Source organism: Pezoporus flaviventris, unplaced genomic scaffold, assembly GCF_033815535.1.
Source record: "Pezoporus flaviventris isolate CSIRO_AGI_PZ_B2104156 unplaced genomic scaffold, CSIRO_AGI_Pfla_v1 ptg000026l, whole genome shotgun sequence".
NCBI classification, from domain to species: domain Eukaryota; kingdom Metazoa; phylum Chordata; class Aves; order Psittaciformes; family Psittacidae; genus Pezoporus; species Pezoporus flaviventris.
In genome coordinates this window covers 1,084,190-1,103,638 of record NW_026892574.1, presented here as the reverse complement: position 1 = coordinate 1,103,638, position 19,449 = coordinate 1,084,190, and the positions used below count along the sequence as shown (strand labels likewise).

The window sequence follows — 19,449 nt, the reverse complement described above, 5'->3', positions numbered from 1 at the left end:
CTTAAGCTTGAGGCAGCAAAGCATTCATGGAAAGGGCAGGCTATTCACTAACACCAGTCACACTGATTTTTGCTGCTTTCCTAACCACTGTCCACGCTGACCCTTGCTGCTTCAGAAGATTTTTGTTAAGGGAATAGAAACAGATTATAGTGTGCGTGCAGAAGAGAGTGTTATGTATGCTTTGCCTGATCAGACATAAGAAATAAAGGAATAAGTTAGAACTGAATAATAACACATAAGAAACACAGAGCCTGCCTGAATTAGCCATGGCAAGAGCTGGCCAGTTGTCTTCATTGCTTTTGTGAAGCAGCTTCATTATTTCTCTGCAGCCTCTAGCTAATGGCACTGCAGACGTACTGAATTAATACGAACATGGGCCCTTCTGGTGGGCAGAGCTGCGCACCAAATTCATATCCTTCTACTGTTTCTGCTGGGGTTTAGGTGCATGTATTCAACAGAAGAAATACTATCCGTCTGGTTTTTTACTATCTCCCTTTCTCAGACTCCCTTTCTGTCCTTAAAGGCCTTGAGCTTTCTCTGTTTTATTCCCCTGCTCTCCTTCAGTCAGCATTCATTAAGTCAGCAAGCTCTTTGGGACAGAAGCTACTTTTTCATTCTACATGTGAAGTGTGGCCCTGGTCCTATTTGGATCCTGGAGCTGGTACTGATCATCTGCAACTGTGCACGTGCTGCGCAGCAGTGAGCACGAGATGGCTGCGCAGGGATGTTTCTGTGAGCTGTGCCACACAGGCAAGAAGTCAGGATGTATGCTTGGTCCTGGGCAAAGTCCGCGGATCCCTTTTCATTTTTCTCCTTATATTGAGGACTGCATTAAAAAAAAACAATAGCTTGTGGCATAGGTAAAGGCTAATTTAGGAAGTGCATCATAGGGAAGAATCTTAGGCTGCAGAGCTATGACTCCCTCTTCCCCATAGCTGGGGTAGCAGGACAGCAGCATGCATCCACCCATGCAGAACTGGGCCAGCTCTGCCTTCCCAGCTCTTCTTGCTTCTGACTTATGCACAGAATATTTTTTGGTTCAATAAAGTACCTTGATTCAAAAAAGCATTTAAGCTTTTACCTCAGTCTCACTGAAATCAGTGGGACTTAAACACATGCCTAGCCTTAATCATATTCTTGAGCATTCTTCTGAGCTGGGCGTTTTGCAAAGGTTCCTGGGAGCTTGTGTGAGTTTTGCCTTCTTGCGTGCTGCTCCTCATATACTATTGATGGACAATCTGTTACTCATTAATGCTGCAGATTAAGCCATTTTGCCTGAATCTGATTTTTTTTTCACTAGACATTTTAACTGCTCATCTTCTATAATACATTTATTTGATTTCCAGTGCCTAGTTACAATATGACAGCAAATCTAGGGGAGGTTTAATAACTGTTTATTCTGTCTCCTCAGGCATACACTGACTGCAGGAGGTGACACGAACTCGGTGCTGGCATTAACCAACAGCAGTAATGGCCATCCTACAAAAGGAAACAGAGACAGAGACAGAGAAAGATGCAGTTGCAAGCTGTCACCACATAGATGTGAAAGACACGAATCACTTCCACTGGATGGAATCTGTCAGGAAGGTCCAGGGCCCTTTCTGATGGTATGTGGACTATTCTTTTTATCTTTGTAGAGGAGAAAGGGTACGATCTCATGACTGAGGGAATTAGTTTATCGGTGAAAACCTCTGAATGGGACCCCAGCTGTAGAACAGATGCACCCTAGGGAGTTCAGATGATGTCAGTGTGTACACTGTTACCCCAGAGTTACTAGCCTGTCTGCCTGGGATGTGGCTTTGTGACTGATGAGTATGTGGAAAGGATACTGGACACTGTGAAGGTGATGGCTTTGGTGGAGGCTCTTTGTCCTTCCTTCTTTTTGTGGGGATCAGGGGGTTTCTGAGCATTACCAACAGATTGATCCCTGTTGTGAGGCATTCCACGCTTGTCACTCCATATATATCACTCCACACTTGTCACTCCTTGTTTGTCACTCTGTCATGGTGTCATTCCTTTTCACCCCCTGGCAGGAGGTTAGAAGGATTCCCTTTGGCAGATGCTTTTTCATGCTGGCTCCCTGGAGAGCAGTGATCCTTTCATGCATTTTTATGCAGCTCACCTCCCATTGTCTGCAGCCTGTCTGTCCTCTCAGAGGTTGGACTTCTGTGTGCTCAGGACACCAATTGCATACTGGAGTACATGTCAAGTGAGCTACTAAACAGTGTGTTATTCACATTAGACCAAGGTCTGCAAAGTTAGATTACTGGCTACCAAAGATCCTTTCACTGAACTGAGAAAGATATCTGTACAGTTGGTCCAGAGAAGTTCTGCTGCTGGGCAAGGAGTAGTGGGACACAGGAAAGCCTTTGAAACAGGTCTGCTGAGAGATCCCAAGAAAAACTGAACATAAACAACCATGGGAGCCTGTCCCAATATTGCAGCTTTTCTTAGAGTCTCGTTTAATAAATCACTGTGAAAGCACAATGTTCCTTGGTCCTTCCCATGGCTCCAGTGCAGTCAGAGCTTGGTGCATGTGAGGTAAGGGGCTCTGCCTGTCCCCTTGCAATGCCTGCCCTTTCCAGACAATCCCTCCTGTGAGGTATAGCTGTTATCCAACTGTAAGTCCCTTGCTATATCACATGCCAAATGAGCCTCTTCTGAAAGAGGTGCTTCCCTGATGCTAATAGTCAAGAGTGTGGCTGACAGCAGCAAAGGATACAACCTTTCCATCCAATCACAGATGGCAAGGACTGCCATTCCCAATGGGGCTTAGGCAAAAAATATCCCTCTGAATGCTCAGTTACAGGAACAGCTGCTCTGGGCACCATGTGAGAGGAAGGGCCAGGGCCATTGTAAGTGTTTTATCGTGCTCTCACCATGCCTGGCCCCTCATGGAGGCAGAGCCCTGACAGTTTTGCATTTCTTGTAGGAAGAAGGTTAACAGCAGGAAGGTGACCTTTTGCAAGGGCTCAAGAATTAGTTACTGGTAGCACTTTTAGGTGCTAAAGGATAGTAAGTTTTCACAGACCAGAAAGCAAAGCATATCCTGGGCTGCATCAAAAGGAGCGTGCCCAGCACGCTCCCACACGAAGGAGGTGATCCTGCCCCCCTACTCTGCTCTTGTGAGACCTCACCTGGAGCATTGTGTGCAGTTCTGGTGTCCTCAACATAAAAAGGACATGGAAATGTTGGAACAAGTCCAGAGGAGGCCACAAGGATGATCAGGGGCTGGAGCACCTCCTGTATGAAGACAGGCTGAGAAAGTTGGGGCTGTTCAGCCTGGAGAAGAAAAGGCTGCGTGGAGACCTCAGAGCAGCCTTCCAGTATCTGAAGGGGGCCTATAGGGATGCTGGGAAGGGACTCTTCATTAGAGACTGTAGTGATAGGACAAGGGGTAACGGGTTAAAGCTTAAACAGGGGAAGTTTAGATTGGATATAAGGAGGAAATTCTTTCCTGTGAGGGTGGTGAGGCACTGGAATGGGTTGCCCAGGGAGGTTGTGAATGCTCCATCCCTGGCAGTGTTCAAGGCCAGGTTGGACAGAGCCTTGGGTGAGATGGTTTAATGTGAGGTGACCCTGCCCATGGCAGCAGGGTTGGAACTTGATGATCTTAAGGTCCTTTCCAACCCTAACTATTCTATGATTCTATGATTCTAAGTTCAGGGCAAGAGCTGCCTGTGAAAGGACAGTTCACTGTTTCAGTAAGCAGTGGCACTATGTATTCATAATACTCTTTCTCTGTAGAGCTTTGCTAAGGTATAGGAAGGAATGAAGAATTCAAACACTAACCATGATGAAATATAAAACTGCTCCATGGCAAGCTCCTTTTCTCTTTGCTTTAGTCATGGTGTTGATTTTGCTTCATCTAGCTCTGGGACTGTTGATATTGCTTCATCTAGACTGGGAGACTGCTCAGCACCAGCTGTTGTTCCCTGATGTTTATGGTATGGAAGGTTTTAAGTGCAAGGCACCATCAAACTTCTCATTCTCCTTCATTGGTATTAAATTTGTGATGGCCACAAAAAATCCAGTGGTTTTTGATCCTGAATACAGATGAGAAGAGTTTACCTGCCACTTTGTTCCATGTCTTAAGGTATCCAAAATTCTAAGTGTTGTGAGCTCTGATCTGGGTTTCTGGCAGCACAACACATGAATTAGATAAGTTGTTCTTCTTCCTAATGCAATTAGACAATTTTGTGCTGTTTCACCAACCTCTTCTTGTGTGACTTAGGTGACGAGTCTGGGACAGGTTTAATGCCTACCCGCCTACAGGCTCCTCTTAAGCTGTCATTCTACCCTGTCATTTTATCAGAGTTCCCACCTGAGACTGTGACTGCAGTGGTGTGTACTTAGTCTGACTTTCAGCTTGAACTGCTTCCAGCATTGCTGCATTCCTGGATTTTTATGATAACTTACAGGTGATCTCTCAAATGCTGGAAATCAAAAGCAGGCTCTAAGAGCAGCTGGCCCTGGCTGATTATGTTTAACCTTGAGGGAATCTGCCTGTGATAAACTTGCTTCTAAACTGTTCCCATGCTGTTGGTTCCCAAAAAACTGTAGATCTGTGCTTAACTGCAGAAAGGAGGGCAGGGATGTTTCCTTTGGCCTATCTGAGCTGCCATTTCAACACCCCAAAAGTCATGTCTGTAGGTGACCCACCAAATCCTCAATACGTAAAATGTAGAAGCAATAATTTGCTAAGCTCTGTTTTCCTGAAGGTCATGTGGTTCTCCAAGCAGAAGTATCACTGGGAGATACAGTTCTATTTGGACATGAAGGTGGGCTGAATAATTCGATTTTAAAGGGTCTTCCAACCTAAAATGCAGTAGTAGTCCCTCTTAGATGGACTGCACAATTTTGTATGCTCTGTAATGATTCTGCTGGGTAATGTCCCCTTGCTCTGAGGATTGGCATAGCTCATTTGGAGGCCTTTACACTGCCAACAGGAGCGGAATCACCTTAGCTGCAAAACGGAGCTGTGCTCTAGTACCCTTAGCTGGTTTTCCATAAAGCACAACTCAGTCTCTTACATTTTGCCACTGACACGGAACAGCCCTCCTCTTTTAACAGGAGTGTCATGTTGTCTGCGAACATGACTTGTGCTGCATTTAGTTTTGTGTCTGAGGCCAAATCCCAGGGAAAGTTTTCCATATAGGCCTAAAGTGATGTAGCTGCATCTGCTCTGTTGCTGTACTGTGTCCGCCGTCTCTGTCCATGCCCAGCTCCAGGGTGCAAGTGGCTGAAGCTTAGACACAAGACAGCTAATGCTGGTTTCTTGGAGAAGCAGCTGGAACATGTAGGATTGTTTCTATTATTGAGTTGCTTATTAAGAAGAATAGAAATCTTCTATCTCTTTTTGATCTTTCCCTGCACAAATAGCTTGAAATGCTTTTTCCCAAGTACTTGCCAAGGAACTCACCCCTCTTCTTTCTGAAGAAGCTCTTACTCTGATTATCTGTTGTAATGGAGGCTCTGTGTGGGACTGCTTTAAAAGACCACTCAACAGTTTCAGAAATCACAGTTCTCTGTAGATAGTATTAGCTGCTGTCTTCCCTTAGAGTGCAGTTCAAAGCAACAGATTTGGTGTATACAGCAGTACCTGACCTGAGCCCAGGTTTTGCTGGAGGCTGCCTTTCAGGCAGTACATTTCCTTGCTGCTTAGAACTAACTGCAGGCTGTTACCACAGCATCTTACTGGAGACCTTGTGATTCTGCTTCTCACTCTTACCATTGAGTTTTAAACAATGCAACATGTACTCAGCTGTAGGCTTTGTCCTAAAGGGGAGTATGAACAAGATAAGGTACAGTGGGATTGGCTGATGGAGGTTTGGGCTAGAAAGAAGATGAATGTGGTAATGTATGTGGATTATAATGTCCAAAGCAATCCTTACATTTTCAGTGTAACCTGAAAATTAATGATCTGACAAGAGTCTGGTTTCTGACCCAGTTTCCAGATGTAAGAGATTCTGGACAAGTAACCAGACCTCCTTTGGGTATTCATGCAAGTGGTTGACACAAGGCTAATTACAATGGCTTGTTTTGTTCCAAACTGAAAAGGATTGAATCTCTTCAAGTATCAGCTGAATTTCATTTGGCTTCACACTAAGCACAACCATCTGGTGACCTCTTTCATGTCTATCACCCATTTCAAGGGGAAGGTGCAGCCCTACACAACTACTTAAGTTATAGTCACAGCTATGCAATCTTGTCCCAAGTTACAGCTCCTGCAAAGCTAATTTTGTGATAGTACAACCAGTACACCCACCTCATTTCCCATTATTGCTGAAGTTGTTATTTGGCTATAACCTAATGTTTCTGCTCCCCCTGTGACCTTTCGCTAACCAGTGTCTCTGGCTATTTAAAGACAATGTTCCAGAGTTCTGATGTTTACAGCAGTTTAGTGCCTGGGAAGTAAGCCAGACTGACAGACAGAAACATGAGTCCTACTCTGGTTTTTGGACATGTGCAGCACAAGCAACATACCCTAAGCTCCTTCTCTCCACACATTGTCAGTCCTGAGCTGGACACATCTCTACTGAGGGGGGCAAAACACCTTAGTCCTCATGGTCTATTTAAAGTGCTAGCCTGAATGCCACAAATTTGGACACATGAGCTGATTGCCTGTAGCTTTAGTGGTATGGGTGACTATCCAGTAGAAGTTGAACCACGACCATCAGCCCATCGTAAACATCCATTGGATCTTTAGTGCAACATTGATCCCTGTCAGCTTAAAATCAGGGGCATACATGCAAAGACTTTATATCCCAGTCCTCTGAGACTTGTCTCATAGCCAGCCTTGAGGATTTTACAGAGCTCCCTAATCTCTTTGGCTGTCTTGGAAATCTCTATTTCTACTAATGAGCCAGCTATTGGAAAACATGGCTGGTCACTGCTATTGGCAGCATGAGGCTGGCTCGCACCAATCTGTCATTGTCCTGCATGGCTCTAGCGATGGCAGTTTGCTGTTGCCTGCTTCTATGGTAGCAAGACGCTGAGGAACTTACAGCTCATCTTTTATATACTTAGAAAGGACTGTCAAGATGATGCAGTGTTGTCTCTCACTCCCCCTTTTGTTATTTTATGTAGAATTAGAGCCCACGAATGTGAGGAAAAACAGCCATGGCTGTAGTCAAGGCATTGTGCAAGTTTTCCTCCCACAACTGTGCTGGTGCAACTCAGTCTAGTTATTTTTTTTCCCAAATGTGGGCTCCCACACTTTATGCTAAAGCCCCTTTTCCTAACCAGTTTTCAAACATCTCCTTCTGGGTTCTGATGTGTAACAGCACCTGAGATGTGCTCTCACAGGCACTCTCAGTTAATACTGCAGCAGTCCAGGTCATCTTTGTGAATGCATCTCTGCATCTCCTCATTCCTAGACCTGGATCATTGCTAAATGATAATTACAACCCTAGCAGAGTTTGAAACAGCTTGGTTTATTGGGCCAGGATGGCAGATTGAACTAATCAGCCTGGTTTACGCTTGTGGTGAAGGCAGGACAGATAATTAGCTTAGGATAGAACAGGCAGCTCCTGGACCATCTTACTAATGACTGACCTGCTATTGCCCTTTGGCCCTTTCTGTCTGCTTGGGAGGTCATCCTGTGGACACATTGCCTGCAGAAGTAGACCACAGAGGGGTAATCCGACTGAAGTAATCTTGCATGCTTCTGGAAGTGAGCCTGAAAGCACCAATAACAAGTATTTCAAAGTTCCTTATTGAAGTGACCTTGCTGCACATTAACATGTACCAAAAGAGAGGAGGGAAAGCAAGAGGATGGTTACAGGTATCTCATCGCTCTTTGTCTAGCCAAGCCTTGTAACCTTGCTTTGTTAACTACAACCAGATAAAATAGGAGGACCTCTGTGAGAAGCAGTTACTGTAGCAGACAAGATGACTTATGAGAGCACAGTTTCAGCAGTGTTATTAAAGACATAGTTGTTTTGCGTTGTTCTGAAGTGAAAACACAAAAGCCACAATATAATTCTTTTGGTTTGATGAAGCTGCAGACATGGTGACAGCTGCATGTAATAACAATCATTTAACACCTTGGGAGTCCTCAGAGACCCAGGCAGAATTCAGGTTGTGTTTTACCAGCGGTGCGCACACCAGGCAGTGACGGGTACAACTTACAAGATAATAGGTGCATCAGAACTGGCTTTAAATGTTAAGGCAATTGTGTATCTCTGTTTGGGTATATATTGAGTATCTATCACTGTGGCATTTCTGGAATTGCAGTCTCTGTTAATCAGGAGGCCATTATTAAACAGCTACAAATCACAGGCACAAGTAAGCAACCTTTCTCTCAGCTTTGCTTTCACCTCAGTTTCCTGTATTTACCAAGGCTTACGCTCTCTCTGAAACTGCACAGACATACAGATATATCTAGCACAGAATCACAAGCAGAAACTAAATATGTCATTTCAATATCTAAGGACTACCGCTTCCTAAGCTGCAAGCTGAAAGATTGAGAGAGCAAAAGGGAGAGAGATGAAAGGGTGGAAGGGGAAAAAACTCTAAGGAGGGATACCAGTTAAAAGAGAATAGATAATCACATGAAGGAAGAAGCAAAACAGAAGCATGAATGTTTAAATAAGGCAGGGAGAGAAGGATGGGTGAAGAAAGATTAGAATGTGAAAAATGGGAATGAAGAATTTCCAGAGGTGAAATTGAACTAGAAAAGCAAACAACAAAAGGAGAGTTTCATTTAAAAGAAAGAAGGGAATTACTACAAGGCAGGCACAGAAATGAGCGTCTGTTGCTAAGAAAGCCCATGACTGGAATATTGCAGAGGGAACAATGAGGTGACCCATGGCCAACAGTTTGCACCGTTTCTCACTAATGCTGAGACGCTAATGGCTACCTTCCCAAATCTCCTCTTTCCTGGGGTACCCTTTCTTTTTGAAATGCTCCTCTTCAAACACAAAACTGAGGCAGTTTCACCAACAGAGACTACATCCCCGCTGTGTTGAGCTTTCAGGTTGAGTTGGCTGTTCCAGTGAAGTCTGAGTGTTTATCAGGCAGCACCAGGCTCTTCCTTTCATGTATGTTACCTGCTTCCCTGTTATTGCTGTTACTGTTATTACTACTACCACTTTGTTTTAGAAGTTCATCCTACTCTGATAATCATTGTCAGAAAATCTTTAAGTGGAAATAAGCAAAGGAGATAATGTTATTGCTCAGTACAACCAAAAGGGTATTTGAAAAACGTACTTTTCATCAGGAAACTTCCATTTACTGAAGCTGGTAGTGGAAATTTTTGAATCAGCCGAGGAGACAAGATGGACCCTTAGCAATTCACGAAAGCTGAGATTATCTGGAAGGCTCTGTTGTTGGCATCACTGCAGCGTCAGACAGCCACGCGGTCTGATGGCTACAGGCAAAACCAACATTGGGCTTGTATCCCTTGAGTAAAATCATCTCTGATAGCACAGTGCATCCTAATACAGTGTTGAGGCATTAAAGGAACAGTGCCTCTCACGGACCGGCCGCCTCCAGAGCTGGAGGGGTTTTGAGCAACCATTCTCAGGGGACTGTCGTGCAAAGGCTGAGCTGGCCTCGACTGCAGCTTTCTAAGAGCAGGGTCACTGCCACATAGCTGCAGTCAGGAGCAGAGGGAGCAGCTGCTTACCATGCTAGGTAGAGAGCCCTGAACCTACAAAGTGCATGTGTGCACGTATTGTAAAAGGAACGTGCTCTCTAGGTGTATGTGTAGTCTGTCTCTTGTGAACTTTCTTTCTTAGCTGCTGGATTTTCTAGCTAAGTCTTCATGGTTGTTAGGCCTCTGCTCTTTTCAGTTCTTATTGTCCCCTCCTGGCTTAGCCAACAAGGCCTCGGGTTCAGTTTCCCAAATCAACCTCCACAAGCTTGACTAGCTGGATCTCCACAGGGAACAAAGTCACATAGATTTCTGTGACAAAACCCATTGATCTGACAGGGGCTGAGATAAATCTGCCTCAAAAAGTTAAAGCAATAGAAATCCGGATCTGCAATGCAAGATTTCAGTGAGAAAACCAGGGAGCTGACAGGGACTCAGACAAATCCATCCATGCTGAGTGACTATGCATCCGTTCCACATACAACTGCCTGCTTAAAGAGATAGTGATGAGAGATCCCCGCACAGCATCTAACACAGCATCGGCATTTGTTAGGAGATTAGTGTCGGGAGGGAGAAATAGCCAATTAAAGTGGCATTGCACTGCCATTGGGGGATTGGGAGTAAGTAGAAATAATCATGCCAGCCACTGCCACAATAGCAGTGCTGTGAAAGGAAAAAAAAATGGAATGCAAAGGAGTCTGAAGAAGAAAGAGACAGCAGACTGCATTCACGGGTTTGGAACTGTGGCAATGAAATAGCTGAAAAGGAGATAACCAGCTCAGAGTCCAATTTAAAAATGTATGGGATCAGGACAAAAAGCAGTCTATGTAGCAAAATGCAATTCAAGGTCCACATGCTTCTGACCAGCTAGAAGAGGTGCACCAGAAGCAGTGGCTGCAGAGTGATAGAAGCTGGTGCTCAGTACAGGGTATTGGTGCAGTTAGACTGCCCTTAGCACAGACTGCTTAAGACAGAAGAACATCACAACATGAGAAATGCTTTCCTGGAGCAGACTGGTGGCCCATCTGGTCAAGTGTTCTGTCTCCCACACAGCAAAAGGACATGCTCTTCAGGGGGAGCCTACGAGCCTCAGCACTTTGTGCTGGTAGCCCACAGCGCTCAGAAATGTTGGATCAGGGCTGCTAGAGGATACATCCCACCCAGTTTTCAGTATCCGCTTGTGAAGCTGGTCTTGAATTTGTCTCATTCAAGTTTTAGTAACTTTTGAACCTGATGGTGCCATGTATGCCTTTTCGGTAAGAAAAAAAGAGAAGGAAGCAAGGATCGAGAAGGGGACTTGTGACTGGAGTAGTCTGACTTGCTTCCCTGCTGTGTGGTAGACAAGGTGCTGAGAGTGAGGCTTTTAGGTACTTAAACATGACAATTTTCAGAAACAGTGTCTAATTCCCATCGAAATCAATCAAAAAGAAATCGACTCCTCAAGGCTTTTCAATTCAGCAGTTTGAATTGCAGTTATGTATTTCATGTGTTTGAGAAGTGTATTAGTCAGCTCGGATCCATAGGCTTCTTAAGGATCTTTAAAAACTTGCCTTTAGTCCCTGTTCCCTAACTTCCACGTTCTAAGGAGGGGATTAGAGCTGCCCATGTCAGGGAGGTGTGATGGGGAGAAGCACATTAGAGGCCATGAAGGTTCATCTGCTAAGGCAAAGGAACAACGTGTAAGGCCTGAACCACCTAATGAAGACAGAGGAGAACTGTCAGAGGTTCACATTTGCCAGAGGCACTCAGCTGAAGCTGAGCTAGTGAAGTGGGCAGCTGACCTTTCCACAGGCTCACAGAGGAGCCCTGCACACGACCATGGTATAGTCTGAGGGGATGGGAAGTGTGGAGGTGAACAGTGAAATGTAGTCAAGGGCTGCTGCAGGGAATTCTCATTCTCTCAGTCTGAGTCTGAAGTGTCGCTGCTATGCTGAATCCATCAAAAGACAATTGCCTTATGTGGGATCAGCTGTTTCACCTCACCATGGTTCCCAACGTGGAGTATGTGAACGCTACGTGGTCTTTACAAACTTCTGCAAGGCCCACATCAGCTTCTGTGTTAGCGCTGGCTGACCTGAGGCTTCTGAGGCTGATTGGAAGCCAGTTGCAGAAGGCTACAGTGTTAGTCAAGGTGCTAATTCCACATCCTCCAATGATGAAGAACAGGCAACAGTTGTCACAAATCTTGTCACCACCTAGAAAATCCCCATGTGCTTGCTGTGGAACCTGTCAGGGAGATGCTGTTTGGGTGGTGGTAGGGGAAGCTACTCCTGCCTTTCCCTCTGACCGCCTTACCAAAGGGGTAGGCATTCATCTTGCTCCTTGTCTCACTTTCTGTTCCAGCTGCTACCCATTCCAATTCTGGTTGCAGGTTGCTCATCAGTTTTTTTTTGCCTAGGAATGTGAAACAACAAAACCCCTTCATGCACTAAAGTCATTTTCCTGGAAGAGATAAAACACTGCTGCAGGCAGCTTAGAGGACAAACTCAGCGTCCCGTTGCTGTTACTGTAAGCACCAATCTTTTCAGATGTGATGCACACAGTGGCAAAATGTGAATGGCTTTGATGTAGTGATTTGCCTTTCAGGGAGCATACAGTATTGGCTAAGGCAGCATAAATCACAGACCGGAACAGGCTTACGGGATGAGCATTCCACTTTGGTGACCTTAGACAGATCTAATGACTGCATAGAAATGCAGTTGATGCACATGTAACTGAGTGGTTCTGACATCATGTGCCAGAAAGGGATCTTCTGCTAACACCAGCTACAGGTGATTCCTCCTTTGGCTTAGAAAGCCTGGGGCTCTGGTTTGATATCTAAAGGAGGTGTATGTGATTTAACTATTAATAGTATCCACCTCTAGTACATTTCCTTACAGTGGCACTTAATGCCTAGAAAAAGCCATCTCATCCCAGAGTCATTCTGCTGCTGCAGCCCGTCAAATAAGATGAGTGTAGATTCAGAGAATTGCTGTAATGGGGGAACAGCACTCAGGGAAGCTCATGCGCCAAGAGCAGGTTGTAAGACTCATTGTGTGATGCATTGTTTGGACACAACAGCCAGAAGTAGTGCCTCCTTTGAGGCTGCCCTCCCTACATAGAGCTGCCCTGTAAAATGAGATAATACTTCACCCCCTTTCAGTGCTGGCCCTTTAAATTTGGCCGTGCAAAGCAGCTGGAGGCTTTAAGTAGCCATGTGGCAAGTGGTTCCTGTTTGCTTTGTGCCCTCTCTGTGGCGGGTAAGCCAGTTTAGTTGCTTCGATACTGTCCTCCACTTGCTCTGAAAGAAATGGTGCTTTGTTTCTCTGGTGGTTTTTGTGTTGCATTGGGGTTTTTTGACTTGCATAGAAATAATATAGATCAAAAAGTGGGGTGTAGAGAGTGAAGCTCTAAAGCTCCCCAGTCTCTAGGCTCCTGCCTTGTGGTAATGTATAGTCTGCTAAAGGAGGGGTGTATGCTTTAAGGTAACATCTGGGATTAGAAGGGTCTAATTACTATTAAAAGTGTTACTCTGGCGATGTGTCTGCCCTTTATCCTGGCTAGAATGAAAAAACTGTCTATAAACCCATAATACTTGCCACATTTATAATGTTCTATATTAATTAAGAATGGCCTTCACATTTGTATCCTCTTTGTCTTGTATCACTAAGCTTCTTAATTTGCAATAGCTGGCACCTCTGTAACAAAAAGAACGTAGCTATTTTACAGTGTCAGGCACCTAGCAGGAAGAAGCTCTGAGCTGTGGTCTTAACTCACAAATGTGTTGAATCTCCTACTTGCTGTCTGAATTGTGGAGATGCCAGCACTCTTTGAACTAGAAGAGACAGGTGTTGAGTGCCCTGAAAGGGCTATAAGGTTCTAGGGCAGTGTAACGCATCATGCTTGTTGCTGGCTTTATAGATAAGAAAGGCATGTTTGCAGCAAACAACAACAAAGTATTTCCCAGCTTTGAGTGTGCTAGCAGTGTGTACAGAAAGAGCTGTATTGTTCAGCTGTTCTGGTACCTCCTAACAGTGAAATAGAGGGTGTTCCTGGAGTTGTATTACAGCTGCACAATGTGTCTCCTGAAATATTAGGCATGCTAACCAGCTTGGATGTAAATAATAAGCATGTGCATAGTTAGCATTTTAGAAGCCCAGGAAAGCCATTTGTTCAAGCAGCATCTTGAGCCTTCACTTCCTAGGAGTAGCTGGTTGTCTGTGTGTGCTCTGGCAATGCTCACTGTTTGATTTAGCTGTGAATGGGTTTCCTTTGCTCCATTTGGGACTATTTCCTCAAGAGAGGTTAAGCTGCAGCTCAGGCAGCGATGTGCCCTGAGAACAGAAAACAATTGAGGATTTCATAGCAGTATTAATCTGGAGCAGGTGTTTGCATCAAAACATTATGGGCCAGGTTTCCTAAAATCAACATACAGGCTTAAAATCTCTGATCTTTACAAACGTGCATGTTTGTGAAACCACAGCAGTATACATGTTTGGGGGGGGGGGGGGGTGAGCATAATAGACATGCACGCTACGTGTTCTTTTTCAATGAAATATTCTGGAAATCATTATTTTAAAATGAAATTGCTGTTTATGCAATCCAGACATTGGAACTTCAGCGAAAGCCTCAGGTTCTGTTAAGTCCCTGGTAGAATAGGTGAGATTTGACAGTGCTGGTTTAGGGAGTATGCTTGGAGAGTTTTCTCATGCTCCTTTCCTCCCCAGTGAATTTGTTGTAATTAGGACCGGTGCAATGGGCACGCAGTGTGTTAGACTGATACCACTAGTTCAGCTGTACCCTAAAAATAAGCACGCACAAAACCATGTTATTCCGAGTGGCAGACTGTTTGGGCTGAGGGAAGGAGCAGACTTTTGGGGAGAGCAGATGAGCTGTGTGATTTTAGTGGGGCTGGTTTTTGCTGAGGCTCTGTAGGAAGAGTCTGGAGGCCACTGTCATAAGCAGTATCCTCTCTCCTGTGCTCCAAAGGGATGGGGTTTTGTGCAGGAAACTGCCTTTTTCAACAAGCAAGGGCAACTGTTCTTGCCTTGTTACAGATGAGTCTGGCTGTAAAGGACCTAAAGCAAGCAAAAGGTGAGCACCCCAGTGAGAAGACACTTTTCTTCCATTGCCCATGTGAGACCCACAGCACTCAGGAGCACGAGTTAATTGCACAGTGATCAAGAAACAAAGCAAACATGGAAATGTACAGAGCTGTGCTGTCTGTAGCTTTCTTACCTTCTCTTGACTCTGAGCACTGATCACAGCAAAATACCTTTTCTTTTTTTCCCCCTTTGCTTGTCCTGTCAAACCTTTCATATCCCAAACCCTGCATGTATAAAGCACAGCACCCTGCTGGAGTCAGTGGAAAGCATCAGTGCACACAGTCACAAGAGACACTCAGCAACATCTCCATTGTAAGCTCTGTTATGCAGCATGAAAAGACAAAATTAAAAACTCAAGGGAGGAAAAGCATTGGATTTATTTTGGTATCATGATGCTGGTGTGGCTGTCAGTGTTTCCTGGAGTTTGTACACATAAGGAAATGCGATCTCTGTAAGTTCTTATTGATCTTGTCTCAGTGACAGTGACTAATAGCATTCTCATCCCCAAATGTCAGATCTGCTAACAAACCTGACTTTTTTTTCCTTTCCATGCTACTGTTCCCCCACTCCCTAGAAAGGATTGATATGAGAGGAAACGGGGGGGGGAGATGGGCCCAAGGACCACCCCACCCCCCATATGACACTCCATTAACCCAATCAAGTTCCTTTATTATTACCTTTGATTGAAGTAGTGTTTTGCATCTGCTGTGTGGGGGACATCTGTGTTAGATTGATGGCTGGATGGTAGAAAGGATTTAGTGCCTAACGAGCTGTGCATGGGGGTAGCATCAAATGATATACAAAGACTATTAGCACTATGCTGCTTGGAGGCCAAAGTATTTGATAGGTTTTAGGCAAATATATGTAAATGCCATGTTTATTTCAGAAGGACCCTACTGGATTTCATTCCTTGGGCAGGGAGGCGGTTACTTTGTAATCACTAATCAAACAAAAGGTGATGCAACAGCAATACATCATCTGCATACCTAGTGCTTGCCCCTCCTCATTCGTGTGTTGAGATGTAGTCTCTGCTAGTCTATCCATAGTGTTAACGCTGAGGGAAGGTGCAGTTCAGCACTGGGTTTTGGCTCAAAGCAGATTATTCATCAGAACTGATAGGCTTGGAATTTTACCACTTGCCAAAATTCCAAAGGACATCATTTTATTGTGTTTTGAAGCTCAAGCTCGGAGCTGGGTGGTGCTTAGCTGACTACCTTCTTTTTGGAGCTCAAGGTAAACTGAGCTAAATACCTTTGTGAGCTGTTTTAAACACCTGCTAGAGAGGAAAGCTAAACATAGTTTGCATTACTGCTCTGCCTCTGAGTCTTTGAGCACTCAGAGGTCTTGCAGTTAAATTGCTATTAAAGCTGAATGCTGCTATGGGTTAGGCTGGTTCTGGAGTGAGTGATTCTCCAAACACCAGGTGGGATACCAGGAAAGGAAAACCAGCTGTTATCAAATGTAATTATTTCCCTCCAATTTCTCCCTTGGGTCAGAAAAAAAAACATTCCAGGAACAATGGAATTTGGGATCCTTCTACCTCCGAAGCAGAGAAAATTTCTGGGCTATAGGTTGAGAGAACCAATCGCTAAGTAAAATGACTGAAGATTAAATTGAATGCTATTCACCTTTGCTCATCAGAAAATGGGAATGTTCTGTGGCTCAAGTTTGCCTGCTGCTGACGCACTTACTGCTGTTTACCAGCAAGTCGGGAGTGTTGGACAGTATTAATATGTTGGCAGGGTAATATACATATCCACCTCCCCACAGTCACACTCGGATGCATGCCTCTTAAGTACAGCCTACTATGTGATTGCTGGTTTGCCTGTGGCTCTTAGCAAGCAGTCTTAAGGTGCTGAGGTTGGAATTAATAGTCTGCATTGGAGGCTGTGTCCTCAGCAGAGATTTTCTCATTAACGGATGATGAACTTACATTTCCTAATAGGCTTGCACGTGCTGGTCTGGGCTCTCCATAAATGATTATATGATGTGTGTATCCCCAAAGGATGCATGCGTGTTGCTTACCAGTAGGTGTGTAAAATCATGCTGCCAATTTCACGCCAAAAATATTTACTTTAGATACATCTTGTGAGACTGAAGAGGCAACACTGGCAATATTTGTGCAATAATTACTCATGGAAGGCCAGGATCTGAACATGTCGGAAATTAATTTGCTGGAATGTGTATTGTGATTAGCCTGGATGCTGATGCTATCTTGATGAGTGCTTTCCTTCACTTCTGCTGGTTCTTTTTCATGTGGAATATACAGCAACTGTAATGCTGAGTTGATGAAGGTCGGGTTTTTATTTTTTTTGAGGACATATATATAATTGCAGGGCCATAAAACATCTGTGTAATGTATATTACATATCTGTGTCTAGCCTTAATTGTTACAGTTTTTCCCTTTGGATTTTCAGAACCGGCATCTGTGGAGTGTTATTGAATCTTTATTGCTTCGAAGATCCTGGGTTGGTATTTGGAAATAGCGGGCTATATAACATTCCTGATCAGATTTCATTTTCTTTGCATTGCAGCTTTAAATGTCTAAAAAGTCAAGGCAGGATCTTAAAATAAGCAGCTGGTGCAGACTCCACTTCCCTGAGCCTTCGCTTTTGTTCTTGCTTGGGTTTAAGCTTTTATTCTGAATGACTTATTTTAGACTATTTTTGTTCTTTGTGGGTGGAAAGAATTTACCTCCCTCGCTCTCATACTGTGCACATCACCGTGATACATGTACACCCGGTGTTAGTATCTGGGAGATACCAGAGAAAGCCTTCAATTACTTTGATCTACTAGGCATGTGCTAAAAGTAGGAATAAAAGTGGCTCTTTAAAACATGGAGATTCTGATGTATTTACAGCATTGTGCTTTCCATCCCTCAGCATTTTGTAAATGTAGGAAACTATTGTGAAGGGATCTCTTGAAGCACTGCATGAAGAAGGCCACCCTTACTGTAGAATGGAGTTCTAGTAACACACAGGCATGGAACACCAGGGCTTAGGGTAAGACGTGCTGTGGTCAGCTGAGGGGGCAAGTAGAGATTCTGCAGTCCATAGGGGAGATATTTAAAATGCTGAAATAGAGCTTATGAGGTCATGTCTTCCTTTCCCTCTGCTCCCCAAGGCAGGACTTCTCATGCCTAAACCATTTCTGACACATGACTGTTTAGCCTGTTCAGAAGAATTCAAATGATGGAGACTCCACAACTTCCCAGGGCAATCTATTCCAGTGCTCAACTGTCCTAACCATTATCCCCGTTTAATCTGTGGAGGACACACACGCTGACATGGCTTCCATACTAAAAGGAAGGGACTTCTTGAAAATGCAGAATCTTTTATTTCAGTGGGCTGATTCTCCTGTGATGTGAAAGATGGCTCCTTCCCAGCACACAGTGCTTTGTGGCAGAGGCTGGCTGCCTGGAGAAAGGTAAATCGCCATTTCCAGAGCTGCTTGGGAGCCTGAGCGCTTGGGAGCACATCCCTCCTTGCACTGTGAGGCCAGAGCAGGGATGCCAACACAATTCCTTGTTATCCCACAAATTTTGTATAGCTGAAACTTAGGTATTTTGTCCAGTTTTCTGGGATTTCTGGATGTGCGCAGGACATATGCAGTAAATAAACATGAGGGACATTTAGTGCCCACCTGTAATATATACAGGAAGAAAAAGAAAGGAAGGAATAGCCAAATGTGCTAGATAGGCTGAGGGATATTAGAAACAGTCACATGAGGAGGAGAGGCAGAGATGCTTAGGAAGGGATTTAGAATACTGGTAGCTGTATGCTGTTGTCACAAAGAACTCTGGAAGCTCAGTACAGTTTGTGTTGGTTCCCCTCTGCAGAAGCTCAGCTCTGTGAACAGGAAGCTGTAAGGCAGGGCATGCTTCAACCATGGCTTGTAATTCACATTGCATCTGTGTAGGGTTATCAAAGCATTGTCCAACATGGTTCTGCTGGACCAGCAGCTGATAGCTTGTTCTGCAGGGCAGAAACTGTCTCTTCCTTTGTGCCGTACCTTATCCGCACTGTGCTGCCACCGAACACGCTGTAAGAGGAATGACGTGGGTTTCTTCTAGTGATATGTGTTCTGAGAGGAAAAGTGCAGGTGTAGGAAGGTGTGCTGTTAGGGGTTGCACTGTCACAGTCACTCCCAGGTGGTGATCAGGGCTGTTAACACAGTTTGGATGAAAAAAGTGCCAGCCACTCTGCCTTGCTCTTACAGTAGTTGGATGTCTCAAAGATCAGAAGTGGCTTTGGTGGGTAGTGGCCATCTGGATTAATTCAGATTCTGAGTTAGAGTAAATACCTGGGCTTGTGCTGTTTAGCAAGCCATTGCTAGAGATCTGGAATCCGAAGCAGCCGAAGCCACCTGAGACCCCATGTGCACTGGCTGTGATTTCCCCCACACCTTGCAGATGCACACAGGGTAGCTGTGTCTGACACTATAGCTGTCATGTCTAGTATATGTCCTGAAACATCCTTTCTTGGATGGCCTGAGAGCTCTCCCTAGACAGTGCCTTTCTCTTGTAGTAGGAATAGCACGTATGGACATCCATACCTTCTGCCCTTCTTGCAGCTCATGCAAAGAAGATACTGCATCAAGAACAGCTCAGAGCCATGTGACAGCATCCTCTCTGACAGATAGCTATTTTGGCTAATGGTTTCCTGGCATTTTAGACTAGCAATCCATTCTCAGCTCTCAAAACTTATTGTCAGAATGATGACTGTTAAATTTTACTGTTGCATTTGGTTTGGATCTGCTGCAAATTAA

General features: G+C 44.5%; 1 protein-coding gene across 1 annotated transcript in view; it reads left to right on the top strand.

Moving 5' to 3' along the window:
• Positions 1-1,478: 1,478 nt before the first annotated feature.
• The window catches only part of LOC133271856 (high mobility group protein HMGI-C-like), a 61,542-nt gene continuing 43,571 nt past the window's right edge, over positions 1,479-19,449 (top strand). The window contains exon 1 of the mRNA XM_061458302.1: positions 1,479-1,607. The gene's annotated coding sequence lies outside the window, so the exon portion shown is untranslated. The remainder of the gene's footprint in view (positions 1,608-19,449) is intronic.